The sequence below is a fragment of the Ceratotherium simum genome, chromosome 4 (assembly GCF_057802395.1).
Source record: "Ceratotherium simum simum isolate JZ-2026a chromosome 4, ASM5780239v1, whole genome shotgun sequence".
In the NCBI taxonomy this organism is placed as follows: Eukaryota; Metazoa; Chordata; class Mammalia; order Perissodactyla; family Rhinocerotidae; genus Ceratotherium; species Ceratotherium simum.
In genome coordinates this window covers 65,353,499-65,375,172 of record NC_141903.1, presented here as the reverse complement: position 1 = coordinate 65,375,172, position 21,674 = coordinate 65,353,499, and the positions used below count along the sequence as shown (strand labels likewise).

At 34.4% G+C, this 21,674-nt stretch overlaps 1 pseudogene; it reads right to left on the bottom strand.

The window, feature by feature from the left end:
- Positions 1-14,140: 14,140 nt before the first annotated feature.
- LOC101394355 (protein BTG4 pseudogene) lies at positions 14,141-20,904 on the bottom strand (annotated as a pseudogene).
- Positions 20,905-21,674: the final 770 nt, after the last annotated feature.

The following is a 21,674-nucleotide window of genomic DNA, read 5'->3' as shown; positions in this document are numbered from 1 at the left end:
TAGTATCTTGACATTGAGAAGTATAACATAGAAAATTTGAAGTTATATTGTCTGAAAAGTATCTAGATATATATTATAGGTAGATTCATATTTTAATAGTAATTTGAGGTTAATAAGGAATGAAATTTGCCTACGAAAGTTTAGAAATCTATTGAGACCCTGCCTCTGCAAGGTGTAAAACTAATGAAGTATCCATGAACAGAAGCAAGATATTTATCATAAAATTATTCTGTGTTTGTTTCAAAATGCAGGAAAGACAAGCACATATATTTGTCACCAAGTGTGGCTATAATATTTTTCTCTTGGAGAAAATTTTGGATTAACTAATGCATACACTTATAAAAAAAGTCACACCAACAAACCTTAATACTGCCTTCAGATAAAGTATAACTTTAAGTACCATGAACTCCTGGTAAACTATCAAAGGTTCTGTAATCATCAAATACTTCCCTGCGTAAGCAATTGAGTTGCTTTAAAAGTTTTTAGCTACAGTTTTAGCATTCAGTCTTCAAGACTACATTAAATATCTTCAGATTACTTTTGGAATAGTTGGTTCAATGTCTTCCTGGCAATAGTGAGATGGCAGTACCAGTGGTCCATCAATAATACTCCTTGTTCACAACACTATGTAATAGCACTTATAGGATAATGCATCTCTTTCCTCTGAAGGAGAGGGCAATGCATCCATGATATAAAACTTGAAAACATAAAATTGAAGTATCATTAAAGGAAAGATTATGGTTAAATGCATTAGTGGATTAGTCTTTTGAAAATCATCATCTAATCACAAAGGCCGTAACTCTTCATGGTCTTTAACAGGCTATGACTCTTCAATACATATGTGCCCTAACTCCTCAGGGACAAATGGGAGCCCAAGTTTCATAAGTACAGGTTTTCAGTAGCTTGAGATGAGTAAAATAAGCCAGCTATTGATTCTTTCCAGTAGAAGTTCCAAACATTGTAAAGCTAAGAAAAGCCATCCCTATGTGCTACATGCAAATGCCTGACTCACAAAACTCACGAGTATAATAAAATGTTTTACGACGCCATAATTTGTTGTGTAGCAATAGTATATGGAACAGACATACTGTAAGCATGAGGGAAAAAACCATGAGATAAATTCAAGGTTGCATTATAAAAACCAGGGACAAACAGGGGGCAGGATTTATATAATTGCCTATCTCATATGTCTTCACACTGACTGACAGATTAAAATGGCTGTGATATTATATGTTTTTAGAAATCCATATTACTCCAGTATTTATCCTTCAATGTAGAGTTCCCCAGGTGGTTAGACACAGATATTTTAGGGTAAAGCTAAGAGGATATTATTCATTTCTGCCTCCTTTTATAGGTATTGAGATAAGAGAGTCAATTTCAATTGGACTTTTTCATCAGCATCTCCAACCAAGAAAGAAGAGCTAGTAAGGAGTTCTTTTAATGCTTTTGTTAACAGATGACCAGGTAATTCAGACCAATTGTTCCACTGAGGACAATTTGAAAAACTAGGAGGCTGGCATTTAAAGGAATCAGAAAGCTAACAATGCAGCGAGGAATTACCATGCCAAGATCAGGGAGAGGAAAAAAAGTTGGAGACTGATCTCATCATCTGGGGCCATTTTTCCCCTAAGGACTTTAGCCTTTCCTGACTTTTAAGGAGTTGGCAAATCAGTAGACATAAAAACTACAAAATAAGCTTTATTTTTGTGCACAATCAGAAGAGATTAGAAAAGGATCATATATTAAGTTATGAGGTAATTCCTGAAAAATTTCAAAAACTGATATCATAAAGATTATGTGAATTAAGCTAGTATTCAATTACATAAAAACATAATTAGAATATTCTTATATGTTTGTGTTATGGATTGAATTGTATCCCCCCCAAAACTCATGTGAAAGTCCTAATCCCCAATGTGATTGTATTTGTAGATAGGGCTTTTATAAGATAATTAAGGTTAAATGAAGTCTAAAGAGTGGGGCCCTAATCCAATAGGACTGGTGTCCTTATAAGAAGAGGAAGAGACACCAGGAGTATGTGCACATAGAGAAAAGGCCAGGGCCGGCCCTGTGGCTTAGCGGTTCAGTGCGCGCGCTCCACTGCTGGCGGTCCAGGTTCGGATCCCGGGCACGCACCGAGGCACCGCTTCTCCAGCCATGCTGAGGCCACGTCCCACATACAGCAACTAGAAGGATGTGCAGCTATAACATACAACTATGTACTGTGGCTTTGGGGGAAAAATAAATAAATAAAATTATAAAAATTATAGAGAAAAGGCCATGTGAGGACATAGAGAGAAGGTGGCCATCTGAAAACCTAAGAAAGAGCCATCACCAAAACTCAGGCTGCTAGCACCTTGATCTTGGACTTCCAGCCTCCACAACTGTGAAAAAATAAATTTCTGTTGTTTAAGTCACCCAGTCTGTGGTGTTTTGTTATGGTAGCCTCAGCAGACTAAGACAGTTTGGAAAATAAGCAATTCATTTTTTAAATGATGCGTGAGACTTTTCCAACCATGAAGGAATGAAATGATCCAGAATTACCATCCCACCATAAACAAATAGAAATCTGGATGAAATATAGCAAAGAACAATTTTCAGTCATTACACAATAGACAGCAAAAGACTGTGATGCCTGAGAAAAGGGAAACAAATGCAGTCAGCCTTATCATCACATAGACTTTTTTGGACATGAAACAACTCTTAGTGGCACATGGAGGGAAATCCAAAACAGAATATACAAGTCTCTCTTGAAAGAGAATACAGAGAATCTCTTTCTCTTTGTCAGGGAAGACAAGATGACTAGAACCTATATGGCAGGATAGCCAAGTTGAGGGAGCTACACAAAGAAAGAACTCCAGATATCTGTACAGGGGTCCCATCGAGTCTGTGGCTGAATACCAATCTGTGCAAATATAGAGTGAAACCAATCAAGGTTAGACAAGAAAAAGTTCAGAAAAAGAAACAATTACCTAATAGCTGTAAGATTAATAATTCTCAGAGTTCATATGGGGCTGGAAATTATTAGTTTTCACCAACCAAAGTGGAGAGACATTAATAAACAAGACATTCAGTAGGAAACTAAGAGTTACGCCTTAGAAGAACACAGCCCTAGAGTAAAGTCAACTATAAACCACACAAAAAGAGCTTTAAAACAAACTTTGAAATGATCGAACTGGTTATCAAACAATGTAAGTGCCTGCAAGAAGAAACCAAACACTCCTTTAAAGAGATAAAACCAATTACAGCACTCAGTATTTAAAATCAAATAATAATCACTACAAGTTTGAAGAAGAGGGAACAAAAGTCAGGAGGAAAAAGAGGAGCCAATGAAAAAAGAACAAGAAATGAAAGGAAGGATGGAATCAGCAGAAAGAAATTGAAAGCAATTATAGATATGCTCCTATGCATAAAAATGTAAAAGTATATATAAATATGATGAGAAAAATATAACAAGACCCAAATTGAACTTCTAAAGATTAAAAACAGAACACATAGTACCAAAAAAAAAATTTCCACTGGATGGGATTACAGCTGATAGACAAGGAAGAAGAAATAATCAGTGATCTTGAATGTAATAGCAATAGAAATTCAAAACAAAGTATAGAGAAAAATATTGAAAAATAACTGAACAGAGCATCAGTGGCCTGAGGGAAAATATCAAGAAATTAAGCTGTAAGCAGTATAAGATATTTGACTAGATTCTCACACAGAGAGGACAAGGGAAGGTGTAGGAGGTAGCGAGGGTCATATACAAGAATGTTATTTGAAGAAATAAGGGTGGAAAATGTTATAAAAACTATTAAAACACACATCCTGGAAACTGAATCCTAAGCAGAATCACATCCTAACCAGAACGATTATAAGAAAAACCCACTAAGGAACATAATAAATGAATTGCTGAGAAACAGTGATAAAGAGAAAATCTTAAGAGCAGGCAGAAAAAATACAAGCATTGTAGATAGAGGAATACACGTCATCATTACAACAGACTTCTCATCAGTAACTGTGCAATCCAGAAGACAATTGAAAGACAGATTTAAAGTACTAAAAGAAAAAAAACTGTCAACCCAGAATTCTTGACAAAGTGAAAATATCTTATCAAAGTAAAATAAAGTCTTTTCTGGGCCCAAAAAAGTTGAGAAAATCATTGGCAACAGAGATGAACTCCAGAAAATGTTAAAGACAGCTTTTCACACAGAAAGAAAATGATACTGCATTAGTAGGGTTCTCCAGAGAGAGAGAGGGAGAAAGAGACTGATTTAAGTAATTGGCTCACAGGATTACCTATAGGGGATGGTAAGTCTGAGATTCATAGGGAAATTTGGCAGGCTTGAAATGCAAACAAGAATCAATGTTACAGTCTTGAGTCCATAATTAAATTTGAAATTCACAGGTCAGGCCAGTAGGCTGTCAACTCAGGCAGAGTTTCTATGTTGTAGTCTTCAGGCACAATTCCTTCTTCTTAGGGAAACCTCAGTCTTTGTTCTTAAGGCCTTAAATAGATTGATGAAAATATGACAATTGCACAAATATATAAAAAAATCAATTATATAGTTGTAAGGCATGAAAGTATATATGAAATTGTACATTATTTTAAAGTAGGTTATTAAAAGTTCAAAATATATAATGAAAACCCTAGAGCAACCACCTATACACACATATGCAAAGGTATATGTCATAACTCAATAGTGAAGATACAAAGGAATTTCAAAAAAATAATAAATTGATACAAGGAAAAAGAAAAAAGTAACCAAAACCAGATGCCAAATGGGACAAATAGAAAACAAATAGCCAGTGATACACTTAAACATAACCATTTTATGAATTGCATGAAAACTGAATAAATAATAAAATGTATGAATATTGCAATTAAAGACAGAGCATCTAAATATGAATATAAAGTGATACCTAATATATGCTGCCTAAAATAAACCTTCATTAGCTATAAAGTCATGGACATGTAAAAAGTAAAAGAATGGGGAAAAAAGTATATACCATGTCACCACCAATCAAAAGGAAGCTAGAGTGGCTATATTAATATTATATAGTTTAGACTCCAGATCAAAGAATATTATAGTGATACGAAGCATATTTTATGATAAAGTGGTAAAATAATTAATAATACACAATCATGAATACATATGTACAGATTTGTACAAATATGTATGTATAGATATGTACAAATCATATTTATAAAATCTCACAGAACTTATAGGGGAAACAGAAAAATACACAGATATAGTTGGTGATTTCAAAACTTCTCTCTCAAATGTAAGTAGTAGATTTAAAAAACTCAGTAAAGATATAGAAACTTTAATCAATATTATCAATTAACAGACCCAAACAGACGTATAGAATGCTTCCCTCAACGTCATCATAATACATATCCTTACAAGTGCAAAAGTAACGTATATTAATACAGATCATAGTCTGGCTCTTTTTTCAGTCTTCTTAAAGTCTTAATAAATTTAAAACTATTTAAATCATGTAGAGTAAATTTTCTGATCACTATTAAAATTCCAAAATATTAGAATGTTTAATAGCGCATCACTTAATACCCATGGGTCAAGAAGAAATCACAAGGAAAATAAAATATTAAAATGAAGATTAAGATAGAGTATATCAAAATGTGTGGAAGACAGCTAAAGCAGTGCTTCAAAGGGATATTCATAGTATTAAAGCTTACATTAAAAAGCATGTTTGAATTAAAAAAAAAAACAACTAAACTTCCACCTTAATAAAGAGAGAGAGACCCAAATTTAATAGAATAAATAATAAAAAAGAAAACAATGAAACAGAATAAGGTAAAGAATAGTAAAAACAAAACAAAAAAATTAATAAAAATCCAGGTCTTTTAAAAGGTAATTAAAATTAATAAGCTATTAAAAGGAAAGATTAAGATAAGTATAGATGTAAGAGAAATTACCAAAATTAATAATTAAGGACTAAAGCCCACATTTTAATATCGAGATGCTGACTACTTTTCCCTACCATTGGAAATTGAGAACAAAGCAAAGTTTTCAACTCTAATCACTTCAATATTTTTTTTAGATTCTAGAGAATGCAATAAAGCAAAAAAGAAAGGGAGGGAGAGAGGATAAAAGATCAAAAAAGTATCAAATTTGTAATGAATAAAGAAAGACAGTTTTTATTTGCAGAATAATGATCATTTACATATAAAATCCTAATGAATTTTCAAAAAAGCCATCAGTATTTAAATGAGTTGACTTCAATAGCAGCAACAATGCTACACAGAAGAATTTGAGGGATGCAAGCAAAGTCACGCTTAAAAGGAAATTTATATCCTTTAATGCATATATTTAAAAAAAGAAAAAAAGCTGAAAATAATGTTCTAATTTCCCCTCTCAGCATGTTAAATATAGAATTGCCTATTAAGCCAAACGTGGTAAATGAAAAGAAATTTTAAAAAGGACATTTTCGATGTAATTTTCTACACTTCTATTCATGAGACAAAAGAAAAATTTGTTTCTATGAATAGATTAAAAAATTAATTCTTGAGAAATTCGTTTAGGAAAAAAATCAGGAAACAAAAAGTTTTTTTCCTTTCTTACTACTTCTATTCAACATTTTACTAGGGGTTCTAACAACTAGGGGAAAAAAACAAGTCATGATAAATTTACAATCATTAAAATAATACAAAGCATGTCCACTGATAACAGGAATACATTAGATATTAGTAAGAGAAAGTGACAAAGAAAATATCAAAGTATTTGAAAATTAAACAATATATTCCTGAATCATCTATGGGTCAAAACAGGAATCACAGGAGAAATTACAAAATACTTTTAACAAAATAAAATGAAAATGTGATATGTTTGAAGTAGTGGAAGGTAGCTAAAGCTTCTAAATATTTATGTTAGAAAAAAAGAACAGTTTCAAATTTATGACCTAAGCCTCCCACAATAAGAAATGAAAGAGCAGACTAAGCCTTATGCTGGCAGAAAAAGGAAATAATTTTTAAAATGCAAAAATGATTGAAATAGAAAACAGAATCACAATAGAATTAATAAAACCAAAAGCACATTATTTGAAAAAATCAATATATTTGATAAATCTCTTGCCAGAATTATCATGAAGAGAAATAACAAGCTAATCCTATCAAAAATGACAGAGCGAGATACCACTAGAGATCCCAAGGGCAGTTAAAGGATAGTAAAGAAATATTATAAAACATTTTATGGTAATATACTCCACAGCTAAACGAGATGGAGAAATTACTTGAAGACATAAACTGATAGAGTTTTCTGAAGAACAAACAGATAGCTTGAACAGTCATGAATCTATTACACCAATTGAATTCATAGTTTAAAACTTTCCAGAAGGAATATTCTAGGCCTAGATGGTTTCATGGGGGAATTCTACAAAACATTAAGAGAGAAACAAATTCATAACAAACTCTTTCAGGAAATAAAAGAAAACAAACATTTTCTAACACTTTTTTGAGACCAGAATTATCCTGATACCAAAATCAGACAAAGGCATTACAAGTGAACCATAGACCAATATCCTCCATGAACATATATGGAAATTTCTAACAAAATATTAGTCAGTCAAATTTAAAATTATATAGATAGATAATATATCATGACCAAGAGGATTTTATCCTGGATATGCAAACTTGATATAACATTTTAAAATCAGTTACTTTCATTCACTATATCAAGAAACAAACAAAAAAAAATAGTAAACGTATGATCATCTCAGTAGGTGCAGAAAAAGCTTTTAGCAAAATTCAACATCTAATAATGATAAAAAGCACTAGGTAAAACAGAAATAAAGACAACTTCCTCAACCTGACAAAAGGCATTTATGAAAACTCCATACCTAATATCATACTCTTTATCAATGATAAAACACTGCCTTCACCCAAAGGCCAAGAAAAAGGCAACGGTGTGAACTCTCATATCTTTTATTCAACATTTCACCAGAGGCCTTAGCTAGTGCAATAAGATGAGAAAAATAAGTACAAATTAGAAAAGAAGTGGTAATACTATCTTTATTATCAGAAAACGTAATTGCCTATGTAGATAATTCTAAAAAATCTACAAAAAACAGTAAAATATTTCATTTAACAATCTTGCAGGATCAAGTCAATATAGGAATATTAATTCTATTTATATATTCAAAGATTAAAAATTGAAAAATAGAAAAAGAAAATGATTTAAAATAGCATCAGTAATTTGATAGATAATACAGATGACCTGTTCGCTGAAATCTATAAAACATTGCTAAAAGAATTTTAAACAGACACAAATCAATGGAGAGAGATATCATGCTCTTTGATGGGAAAACTCAGTGTGTGTAATCTGTCATTTATATATACAGTGGTCCTTCAGTATCCACAGGGGATGGGTTCCAGGACGCCTCTGGATACCAAAATCCGTGGATGCTCAAATCCCTTATATAAAATGGCATAGTATTTTCATATAACCTATGCACATCCTCCTGTATACATTAAATCATCTCGAGGTTACTTATAATACCTAATACAATGTAAATGCTATGTAAATAGTTGTTATACTGTATTGTTTAGGGAATAATGACAAGAAAAAAAAGTCTGTACCTGTTCAGTGCAGATGCAACCATCATAGGCCTTTCAATATTGTTAGTTGAATTCACGGATGCAGAACCTGTGGATACAGAGAGCTGATTATACACTTTTTTTTTTTTTATGAGGAAGATTAGCCCTGAGCTAAGATCTGTTGCCAATCCTCCTCTTTTTGCTGAGGAAGATTGGTTTTAAGCTAACATTTGTGCCCATCTTCCTCTATTTTATGTGGGATGCCTGCCACAGCATGGGTTGACGAGTGGTGCATAGGTCCGCGCCTAGGATCTGAACCTGTGAACGCTGGGCCGCTGAAGCAGAGTGCGTGAACTTAACCACTATGCCACCAGGCCAGCCCCCTGACTATATATGTTCTTTAAGTTTCTATATAAATTTTAGAATAAAATTGTCTTAGTCTACAAAACTCATCAAATTCTATACTTTAAATATATGTTATTTACTGAACATAAATTACAAAAAAACTATAAAATATTTTCTTGTTTTCAGCAAGAAAATTTTAGAAAATGAAAACGCTAAGAAGACTATAATAGCAACAAAAATATCAATTACTTAGGAATAAATGTATCAAAATTTTAATGCTGCTTTTAACAACATCTAAACCATTATCGTGGTAAACTAAAGAAGAGACAACTAAGTGAAGAAGCGTAACATTTTCATGTATTAGGAGAATCAGACATATAGAGATTGGAATCATTATAAATCTAGTATGGATTCAACTCAATACAATCAAAACCCCGGTTCATTTATTGGTATATGTGTGTAAACTGATGAGCTAATCCTTAAAAATTATATACAGTAAGAACCAATAATAGCCAAAACACTCTTAAAGGATAGAAACAAGGAAGAAGGTTTATTTTTTAACCAGTGTAGGTCATTATATCTACAGTAATTAAGGAGGTGTGATATTGACACAGAGATAAATATACAGACCAATGCAACAGACTAGAGATCACAAAAGTACACCTCTGTGTATATTGGTCCTTGATTTGAGGTGAACGTGTCACTCTAGATTGTTTTTTAAATAAATGGTAGTGAATCAACTAGACATCCACATGGGGACAGAAATGTGTCTCAAACACTCTCCTATGCCACATACAAAAATTCAGTCCTGAGTAGAATATAAAAGTACATTAAAATGCAAAGCTATCGAACTTCTAGAATTGAATGGATGAGATTACGTTCATGAACTTGGAATATAAAGTGCACGTTAAACAGGCTATAAAAAGAACAAGCCAGGGGCCAAACGGGTGGCGCAAACGGTTAGGTGTGCGCGCTCCGCTGCAGCGCCCCGGGTTTCGCGGGTTTGGATCCTGGTGGCGCACCGACGCACTGCTTGGCAAGCCATACTGTGGTGGGGTCCCATGTAAAGTGGAGGAAGACGGGCACGAATGTTAGCCCAGGGCCCGTCTTCCTCAGCAAAATAAGAGGAGGATTGGCAGACATTAGCACAGGGCTGATCTCCTCACAAAAAAAAAATGAACAAGCCATAAGGAAAAGGAAAAAGAGAAGAAACGTGACAACATTCAAATAAAGAAATTCTGGGGCCCGCCGGTGTTGCAGCCGTTAAGTGCGCGCGCTGGGCTTTGGCAGCCCGGGGTTTGCAGGTTCAGATCCCAGGTGAGCACCGATGCACAACTTGTCAAGCCGTGCTGTGGCGGCGTCCCATATAAAGTAGATGAAGATGGGCACGGATGTTAGCCCAGGGCCAATCTTCCTCAGCAAAAAAGAGGAGGATTGGCATTGGATGTTAGCTCAGGGCTGATCTTCCTCACAAAAAACAAAAAAGAAAAGAAAAGAAATTCTATTCGCTACCAAATATGACTACTTGACTGGAAATGTAACCCCCAGAGTGGGAAAAGATATTTGCAACAAACAGATCTGACACAATGCAGGTATCTATAGCGCTTAAAATATGTATGATGCAATAACAAAGGAAGATGATATTATAGTAAAATGTCCAGATAACTACATCCCTTAGTAATTGGGGAAACGCTAATTAATATAAAAATGAAACACTGCTCCACATCTATCAAGAAAGCTAAAATTGAAAAGTCTGATGATGCCCAGTGCTGGCAGGGAGTGGAACAACTAGCTAACCTATTGCTGTAGAAGCATCATTTGTATTAATCACAACATTGAAATAACCCGATAGTCAACAATATTGTGTATATTCTTATAATGGAATGTGATGTACTAAGGGAGATTGTGCAACCACATGTTCAAAAATAGATGGGGTGTGGGGCCGGCCCAGTGGCATAGTGGTTAGATTTGCGCGCTCAGCTTCTGGTAGCCCAGGGTTTGTAGGTTCAGATCCTGGGTTGCGGACCTATGCACCGCTTAGTGAGCCGTGCTGTGGCAGGCATCCCACATAAAGTAGAGGAAGATGGGCAGAGATGTTAGCCCAGGGACAATCTTCCTCAGCAGAAAAAGAGGAGGATTGGCAACAGGTGTTAGCTCAGGGCTAATCTTCCTCTCACACACACGCAAAAAAATAGATGGGATTTCAGAAAGGTAAATTTGAACAAAAGCAGCTGAACACAAAGTAATACATGCTGTCTGATTCAACTTATTCATAGTTCACAAACAGAGAAACTATTCTACATTATTGAGGTACAAGCACTTAGGCAGGTAAAGTAGAAAGAATACCAGGGAAACGATTACCATAAAAATAAGGCAGCAATTTCCTTTAAGTGGAGAGTGGTGGAGAAACCAGATTGGTGTACAAGATAGCCAGCATCTGGGTTGTTGGCAATGTTAAGCATACTAACCTAAGTTGGGACTTTACAAACATTTATGTTGTAATAATTTATAAACTGTATATTTAAACTGGAGTTGTTATATTTACATTAAAACATTTTGGCCTTTATCACACTGGTCTCTTTCTTTCTTTCTTTCTTTTTTTTGTGATGAAGATTGGCCCTGAGTTAACATCTGCCAATCCTCCTCTTTTTGCTGAGGAAGACCGGCCCTGGGCTAACATCTGTGCCCACCTTCCTCCACTTTATATGGGACGCCGCCACAGCACAGCTTGCCAAGCAGTGCGCTGGTGCACACCTGGGATCCGCACCGGCGAACCCCGGGCCGCCGCAGCGGAGTATGCGCACTTAACTGCTTAAGCCGCTGGGCTGGCCCCACACTGGTCTGTTTCTTATGGCGAAGCTAAAGAAAATTTCTCCTGGGCCATTTTAGAGGCTACAGTAATGGTGTGGACAGGCCGATAATACCTAATACATTAAAATCAATTTCTGTCCCTCAAATTCATTGACTTCCATACCCTACATTGTGAAAAATGCCTTCCATTAATTTGTTTTTATTAAACTGGCCCATTTTAGATTTTCTGCTCGCCAACACACCAAACTACTAGAGTAGCATCTGATCTCTGAGACTGCAAGTTGAATGCAGAAATTAGTAAGAGAACCACAAAGAAACAACAGCTAGAACCAAAGATACGTTTCAGTTTTCTTTGATGAGCACCCTTAAAATCATGTATACACAGATTTCCCGTATATTTGATAAAATCAAATTCTTATGATTCCTTATGCTATTGCTCTCTTCTTTCTCTTCTGATTCTGCATTTTGCCTTGCCTTATATATCAGCAGAAAAATAGTATGGGCTTTGTTGTAACGGGGTTACAGCCTTTCCTCTAGAAAAGACAAATGCCTTCTTCAGCAGGTAAATTCGGGTCTGTTTCAGAAAGTTCATAAGTCATTCCAATTGTTAATGTTCTGTCTGTCCGGATCAAAATTTTAATGTCACCTAAGAGATTCTGGGTGGTTGAAATCTGTAGAGTCAATCTCTGATTTTAATTTTATTTATTATACAGGAATAAAAAATATTTAGTCCATGATTAAAAAAATACCTGAGATTTTATTACTGATTTGAGGTTAAAACTTTGACACATGGGCCAAGAATTTTCTCAGTCATCCTTTCATTCATTTGTCCCTCTGTTCATCCACTCATCCATCGTCTGTCTGCCTGTCTGTCTATTGATCCATCACAGTGCTGCCCTAAACAAGCACTCCACCTCCAGATGTGATTTCTAATTTCCTTTAAGTTGATTTCTAAGAGCTGTTTCTTAGACCCCAAAGTTACATTCTCAGAGCCCCACATTTTCGGGTAACCTAAGATAAAACTTGATTAATTGTTTCAGTACTAGTATGAAAGGATAGCAATTTCAGTTTTCAAAAGTTGTGACTCATGAGAAATTTCTTCAAGATACTGCCATAACACGATTAAGTTAAAACAGACTACTATGCCACTAAGTCACTACTGAGATAAAATTTCCCCGAAGAAAACTGCCCCAGTGAAAACTTAGGTCATAAGCCCATTCTCTGCATCTGAGGTTCTGTGACGGGTAGACAATCAGAAACATGTGCAGTAGAATAGGGACAGTTCCTCAAACTAATTGATGATGGGCAGGCACATATGAGAGATGCTTAGTCCATCAGGGAACAAAGAAACACATATTCAAGGTCCAGTTTTGTCTGTAGTTGGTTGGTTGATTGTGACTAAACCCCTGACGATGATATTATCCAAACTCATAATACAAAGACAAGTTTGTACAAGTCGACATTTATGCTTCCTTCTGGCTCTAAGTTTCTCTTAGGTCTAAGGGTAAGTAATTGTCATTTGCATATGTTGATACAACTAAATTCCCTTAATCAGACCTAAAGCTGAGCAGATGCTATTTCTCCTTTTCATCTCCTTTTCTCCTATGAAAGCATATAATTCTGCAATGAAACTAAGCTGGAAAAATGTGGATTTTCTACTTTATAGCCCACAGTTGACCTTGTGACACGCTTAAAATTTCTTTCTCTGAAAGCATGGAGGCTGCATGGACTAGGAAGGGGTTCAGATCTCCTAACTCTAACTTTTTATGTGATAAATTTATTGCTTTAAAAAAATTTCCCCTCTAGTTTTCAGAGAAAAATTTTACCAGAATTGGGCTTATATATAAGTTCATATATAATATAAAAGATTTTATATAGGTTTTGTTTGTTGTGGTATTCAGTTTTTTTCAGAGCACTATTCATTCACAGCGTTTGTAATCATATGGCAAGAATTTCGAGAGCTTAAGAGTACTTTGACTTGGTAGATATATTTGTATTAATGAATTTCAATCCTTATTAATTGAAGTGTATAGGGATGTTTATGCATTGTCCAAACATTTCTAAATGATTCTAAGTACTTTATACTGTATTGTATCCTTTTTTTAAAATTTAATTTTAAAACATAGCATGTTTATTTAAACTGTTACTTTTCATAATTCATTGACTCATCACAGATCAATATCTTCACTCTGTTATTACCTTATTGGGTACATTCATTAATATTACATAAAACTTCATAAAGAATTAAATAGGAATTAAAAGTACAGCTAAGAACATAGTCATGATCTGTATGAGAGGATTCACCATCACGCACTATAGTCCCTACTGAGGTTATTTTTTCTGTTTCACGGGCCTCTCACCCTTAGACTCATTTTCATTTTAAAGAAAATAAAACTGTTCCTCTGAGCTCTATCCCACCAAATGCCCAGCCACTGTATATTATCAGTTTGTCTTGACCCAGTGGTACCTGCCCACTCCTGTGTATAGCAGCAGGCCTATGACCCTTAGGTTTCTTATAGAACACATAAGCATTTCCTAGGAGGCCCACATGGCCATTGCCATATTCTTTTTGTGGGAGATTTGGAACCAGCACTAAAAGAGTTGTTTCAAGTTTTCAACCTGATAAACACTCTTTGAATTGCTGACTTCAGGAATTATCTGAGGTTCTTTGTTACAACTTTCTTCATTGGAGGAAGTGCCAGAGGAGTAGTCTAATGTGGTTCTACTAAAACACAACTGATTTGTTGGGAGAGTCCCCATTCTTCCCATCTGCCTTTAAAAAGAAGCAATTGTAAATAGATAATTTTTCTCACCATACCTACAGCACATTTCAAAGTGATCTACCCATATGGTCATCTCCTTTGGAAATCCCAGGCGAGAAAAATCCACTTCACTTTCAGCACAAGTCCTTTCTAGGGTGGGATCTTTATTCTAATTGTTTATCCTTATACACCTGAAGTCTTTACCATTAGAAAGGCAACCAGAGCACCAGTGACTTCTGTATGTTTAAAACAAGACTGTCATCAACTGTTCTACAAAGTCTTCTATTTGCTGTTTACTCATGTTTTATCACTAATCTTGTAACAAAGAAAACTGTTGTTGCAATTTCATTTCTAAGTGAGAAAAGCTGTTTAGCCCCAACAAAAAGTTAGAAGAGCTAGAGTTAGAAGGGCTAGAGTTAGAAAAGCAACTATACTTGAAGTTTCTGAGTCACCCACACCTCTGTATCCTTTTAAAAAAAAGCACCATCCACTAGTCCCGAAATTTATAAGATATTGATTTTTAAACTCACCAACTCGTTTCTAATAAGGTGTTTATGCACATGATACAAGACTCAAATTTTCAAAAACGTACACTTTTGAAACAAATTAACCCCCAACTCTATCTCTATCTGCCAAGATGTCTTTCTTCAAAGCTATAGCTGTTACAGTCTATGAAAGCAATATACTCACACAAACACAAAGGCACCTAAAGCAATTATCTCGATTTATATTTGGTTATTTCAGATTTTTTAAGCTGAAAAAAATTTCTTAAATCAATATTTTTGCACATATATCATCTTCTATACATGTAAATATAACTTTAGGATAAACTCCCAGAAATGGGACTAGAGAGAGACAAAGGGCATATTTTAAATTTTGAACAGTATTGTAAAATTGACTCAACTAAAGTTTTTGTCAGTTCACATTACGTTATACATATATTTTATATATATGTATACACACACACACATATATACACACATACATATACACTATATATAGGCTTACACGGTGTTTTGTCCATTTTATTTTTTGTGTGATACAAAAAGTATGACGTATTGCCTTAACAAATTTCCACAAACTTAGTGGCTTAAACCCACAAAAATTTATTACCTTACAGTTCTGTAGTTCAGAAGTCCAACCGGGGTCTCACTGGGCTAAAAGAAAATCAAAGTGCCAGCAGAGCTGCATTCCTTTCTGAAGTCTCTAGGGAATCATCTGTTGCCTTGCCCATTCCAGCTTCTAGGTGATGCCCACACTCCTTGACTCACAGCCCCCTTCCTCCATCTTCAATAAGCAGTGTTGCATCTCTCTGTGCCTTTCTTCAGTAGTCCAATTCACTCTTCTGTCTTCTTTTACTTTTAAGTACTCTTGCAATGAAATTGGATCTGTATGTATAATCCTGGGTAATCTGCCTATCTTAAAGTCAGCTGAGTAGCAACCTTAATTCTATCTGCAGCCTTTGTTCCCCTTTGCCATAAAACTGAATATATTCACAGAATCTAGGGATTAGGATACGGACATCTTTGGGGCAAAAGGCATTATTTTGCTTACTACATATGTAACAGCTTTAATTTCCATTTATCTTATTTTAAATGAGATTGATCATCACATTTTTAGGAAATATTTTGCTTCTTATTGTTTCATTAAATAAAAAACAATGCCCCATATATTTAATGTTTTATTTTGCATGTTATGTAAAGGTGGAAGTATGATTATTCATTAAATAAAGTAAAAAATCCTTCAAGAGGCATGGAGGTATCTTTCATTTGATCTTAAAACAAGAAATTTGACAAAAGATTTTAATAAAAATGTCTTGAATATATTACTTATTCAAATATCAACTATGAGGAGTCATTTTTGTGCATTTTCTTTCGTGTTTATTCAATAAAACTCATTTTGCCTAATCAGTTACTAGCTTTTCAAAGTTGTTTTAAATCCTTAAGTTTAAAGAAAAAAAAATTTTCTGCCGTTGTTTCCCAATAAGATCTCATAAGGGAAAATTCAGCTTTAGCTGAACTGTATCAGATTCAGCTCATTTCCTCCATGGCCTTCCATGCTACAAGGAAGGATTGGGGAGGGGCTGAAAACAACACCTATCCTCCCAGGGAGCTTTAGCATTTGCTTTTAAGTAAACCATCTGAGAAGGAATTCAAATGCAAACGTGAAACATATTTTGAAGATAAAACATTGAGATTTACTGTTTGCATTATCTGTACTTCAATAATATATCAGAATATTAAAATACTAACAACTGGTAATATGGTTTATGTTAGGTCCATACTCCGTACATATGAAAGGTTCATTTATAAATTACAAAGAAAAATATATGCACATTAAAATTCATCTAATTCTTCTGAAAACTAGAAGTCCACAATTGGTCTAATGAAAAACATTATTTTTTTGTGGGGAAACGTTTAAGGGAAAAAGATGTGTGTTAGCATCAGCTTAGAGAATACAAAGGTATGACCATTTCATAGCTTGTTATGAAAACGAAATTAAATCAGAAAAATAAACAAACAAAAATATGTTGTGGAAAACGGCAGTAAGGACATATTTCGTCCACATGTATGTACTTACGTACTTTATATTCTGTGCAGCTTTCGTCTAATTCTCATCGTAAGCCTGAAAATTGAATGCACATTTTATAATGTATAATGTCCTGATTAATGTAACAATTTTAAGCAAGGGTAAAACATCTTGGTTCTTGGGCTGATAACTTTCTGTTCCCTTTAATTTGATGACATTTATGATAAAATTTTACATATTTGGTTGATAGCAAATTCAAGAGATTCTTTTACCAGCCAAACAAATCTGTTATTCTTTTGGTGCTATAGGAGAACAATTCCCTTTGATTTGTAACTCCAATAAAATTGCAATGTCCTTGTACTATAATAGTAGAATCTAAAGTCACATTACTGAATACAGCTATAAAAGGGACTAGCAGTATTATGGATTTGATTAAGCACAATTAATTTTATATACTTTAAAATAGTTACAAATTTTGACTGGTTTCACTTTCTTTGACTACAAACAATATAACTTAGATTTATTTTCTTTATTTCTTTCTGACAGGAAACTAAGGTTTAAAAACAAAAATTATAGGGACCGGCCCTGTGGCATAGTGGTTAAGTGTGCGCTCCGCTGCTGGCAGTCCGGGTTCAGATCTTGGGCACACACCGACGCACTACTTGTCAGGCCATGCTGTGGCGGCATCCCGCATAAAGTGGAGGAAGATTGGCACGGATGTTAGCTCAGGGCCAGTCTTCCTCAGCAAAAAGAGGAGGATTAGCATGGATGTTAGCTCAGGGCTGATCCTCCTCACAAAAAATAAATAAATAAATAAAACCAAAAATTATAAGAAATATAATTATTTCACTGTCTAAATTAGTCTTTGGTTCATATGAAGTTGCATTATTTCAGACAGTCAGGAACTAGTGTGTATAATGTAAGATTAACACAGTGAATAGTGCCAGAAAGAGTTAATAGGTACAGTTAATTCGACCTATAAAACCACATAGAAAACTTAATTACGTACTTTAATGTCTCTGTGAATTTTTTGCTAATGTCTTTATCAACTTTCATAATAAACCAACTCTACATTCACTTACTATTAATTATTTTTATAATACAAAGAGGGGAATTTCTAAACATTTGATCTACAACATTGGGTATAAAGATCACAGAGGCATTGTCTTGCTATTGTATCCTTGGCAAGACATATTTAAAATACTGACAGAACGCTGAAAAAGTGAGATGACAGGCAGTACATATCTAGCACAGTATTTTCAGTTAGTATTTTAATTATGCTTTGTGAAGTCTAGTGATGTTTTCTTATTTCTTAAAAATAAATGAGGTAAATCTCAACTGAATTATCTACTCCTATGGATAGCAATTTATATGATAAACCCCTTTGATCTATGATGGCATTACAAAAACCCAATTGTCTCCTGTTGTTCATGGAAGTCAGTAATAGGACACAGACTGTGATGCTATTAAGGCAATTCAGTAACAGAATATTAGGATGTCTACTAAAATATCACAAATGAGTATTGGAACTTTATATAATGCTAGTAGAATGTTATAATAATGTAGGGTTTCCTTTTGTTTTACTGTTTAGGCAGTAAATAATATTACTAACGTAATTATGTTTCCTATCCATAGAATCCAAGTAAAGCCCCAAATCATAGTATTGCATTCATAATACTAAAATGAAAATTTTTCCTATTCTAGAAATGGCTTGATACTTCTGCATAGTTTTCAAACTGTAAAAATTTTGTTAAATTTGCATTTATAATGTCTTGACAATCTGAGGACTAAGTATTAAATCTTAGTAAATTTTGTTAAACTATTTCAAAATACGTCAAGACTCAAAGCAGCAATTTTGATTTTACTGTTAAAAAACTGAGTAGAGCAATATTAATATCAGAAAATGAAGCTATTACCTTACATGGCCATGAAAATTTTCTGAGTACAAGTTACCTACCATCTTCTCATCAGAAAATTCTCCTTTACATTTTATCAAGTTCAACACCAGTTAAACCACTCTTAACCACAACAAAAATTTTTCTGATTTTAAATGTGAAGAAACTAAGCCATTAATATTCAACAACTTTTCAAAAATTAAACTCACTTGGGGCCAGTACAGTGGCGCAAGCGGTTAAGTGCACGCGCTCCGCTACGGCGGCCCGGGGTTCGCTGGTTCGGATCCCTGTGCGCGCTGGCGGGCACCGATGCACTGCTTGGCAAGCCATGCTGTGGCGGCATCCCGTATAAAGTGGAGGAAGATGGGCATGAATGTTAGCCCAGGGCCAGTCTTCCTCAGCAAAAGGAGGAGGATTCGCAGATGTTAGCTCAGGGCTGATCCTCCTCACAAAAAACAAAAACAAAAACAAAAAAAACTCACTTATTGAACCAAGAATAAATTCTAAACTATTGCTTAGCCATTAGGACAAAGCCACTATTTCGTTTTGATGTACAGAAATATTTCTGTGATGCTTAGATTATGAGATATTATCAGGTCTAAGGATTTTGGTATTGATCAAATTTATGTCAAAATCCTTAATGTAGATTATGAAGTGAGTATGAGAAACTACATAGTTGTGAGGAGGAAGAGTATCCTAAGAACAATTTGAAAAATACATAAATATGTGTAACAGAGGTACAACACATTGTGGAACGTATTGCATTCCATTAGAAGAAGATGAGAAAGTATAGCTCAATAAGCATGGTAGAAAGTTACCATGGTAGAAAGTTGTAGATAGTTTTGGTATCCACAATCTTCTACAAAATAATAGCCTTTGGTCATTTTGAACATTATCAGCACTTTTTCCCTGATAAAATTCATAAGCAACTGGACAGACAAGCTTCTGAAAATAGATTGGGACAGCTGTCATAGTTCTAATAAAAGCTTAATAAAACTTAAAACTATCTCACAAGTGCAGATGGACTAAGGTTATATTAGAATACTTGTTTCTGTAGTTACCTCAGTTTACGCCACTGGCTTCTGCAGAAACAATGTGTCAGTGTGACATGCCTTGCAGTAATGTAAGGTTTCTGTTGAAATGAAGAGTGTTTACAAAAGAATCTTTTGGACTCCTCAAAAATCACTGTGGATAATTACCCAATGTGATTTTTATCACTCATAAAATACTCAAGAAATTTCCTTTCACGTGGCAGTATTTACAGCTCCTCGCCTCCTCCCTCAACCACACAGGTTTCCTGTGTATGCAGTACCTAATCTTCTTGCTTAGCATCTGCCCATGGACCAGAGCAACCTAAGCCACATTTGCACAGTTTACCAGGTCTTTTCTTTTCATGCAGGAATATATTTTAAAAGCCTAAGCTAAGTTTTGTACTCAATATGCATAAAGATAAATCCGCACTCCTTCTGGGGGCCATTTTCACAGCTGCCTCTCCAATAATTAAATGACCACCTGTAAGCATATAGCCCATAGAATTTAGAGAATCAAAATATTTTTCTTAATATCCCTTTTAGCAAAAATGATTTTATCATTATCCTTCCATTTTTTTAAACATTTTAAATAAATTTACTACTGATTAAGGCAAAGGTTATTTCTCAGCACTGTTTAATCCTCTTTACATAGTTAATTAACATCAAGTGTTTCTATTTTCTTGTGCAAATTTGCTGGAGTATAAAGCTCTGGGTATGTGTCTTACATGCCTATTATAAAGTTTGGTAATATAATATACAGCATTAACAAAATTAGTGTCTTTCCTGTAAACCATTTTTGAATATGAAAAAGGGTTTGAATCAGTTTACCAATCTGAAATATGTACATTTTAAGAATTAAAAGATTATAATATTTTACATTTTTCTTACTGTGAAATCACATCTTGCAACAAAATAGAAATTATATTTTCCACATTCTGTCCTGCCAAAGAGTCATCCTGTCTACATCCAGTGATCTCGTACACATTCATATGCGATGAACCTAAGAAATATTGTGAGACCGCTATTAACCAAATGGAAAGCTTTGTCTCAGACACTTTAAGAGGGAGAAGATATTAAATAAATTTTAAACTAAAATTTAGTTGAGTAAGGACAAGAGAGAATGTCTGGGGAGTCCTGAGAAGCTTTAAACATTCATACAAGAAAAACACACAAGATCTAGAGAGAGGCAGACACTTGGCATGGTACATGTACTTGATATTGTGCTTACCAGCAAACATAATGGATTCTTCCAAGGGAAGCAAACAAATGCTTTGCACCACCAAGAACAAGAGAGACAGATAAGATATAGAACTTGGTAAAGAAACCTCATTTCTCAGGAAGGAGGCAGGTTTGACTTAAAAGAAGGACTCTAGGTTGTAACAACATAATTTGCATTTAACGTACTAATGTTATATAATGTTCACTGTACTATCTAAAATAAATGTACTTTTTAAATCTGTATATCTCTTTGAATACTATAATGCCAGTAAACTACATCAGAGCAGTACAAATAGAACAAAATGAAGCAAAGAAATCACAGAGGAAACTATCCTCTTTAAATTTAGAATAGAGACAGTGGAGAGATCAGAGACAAAACATGGGCCTCCTACCAAGCTATCACGGGTGTTTTACTTCCCCAAACAGAGAATACTACTGGAGTATTACTTGATAATTCTATACTCTCATCTTTGCAATCTAAAAAATTAAGTTGTAAGAAACAAATACATGATTTTCAACTTGCCAAATTCACATATGAATC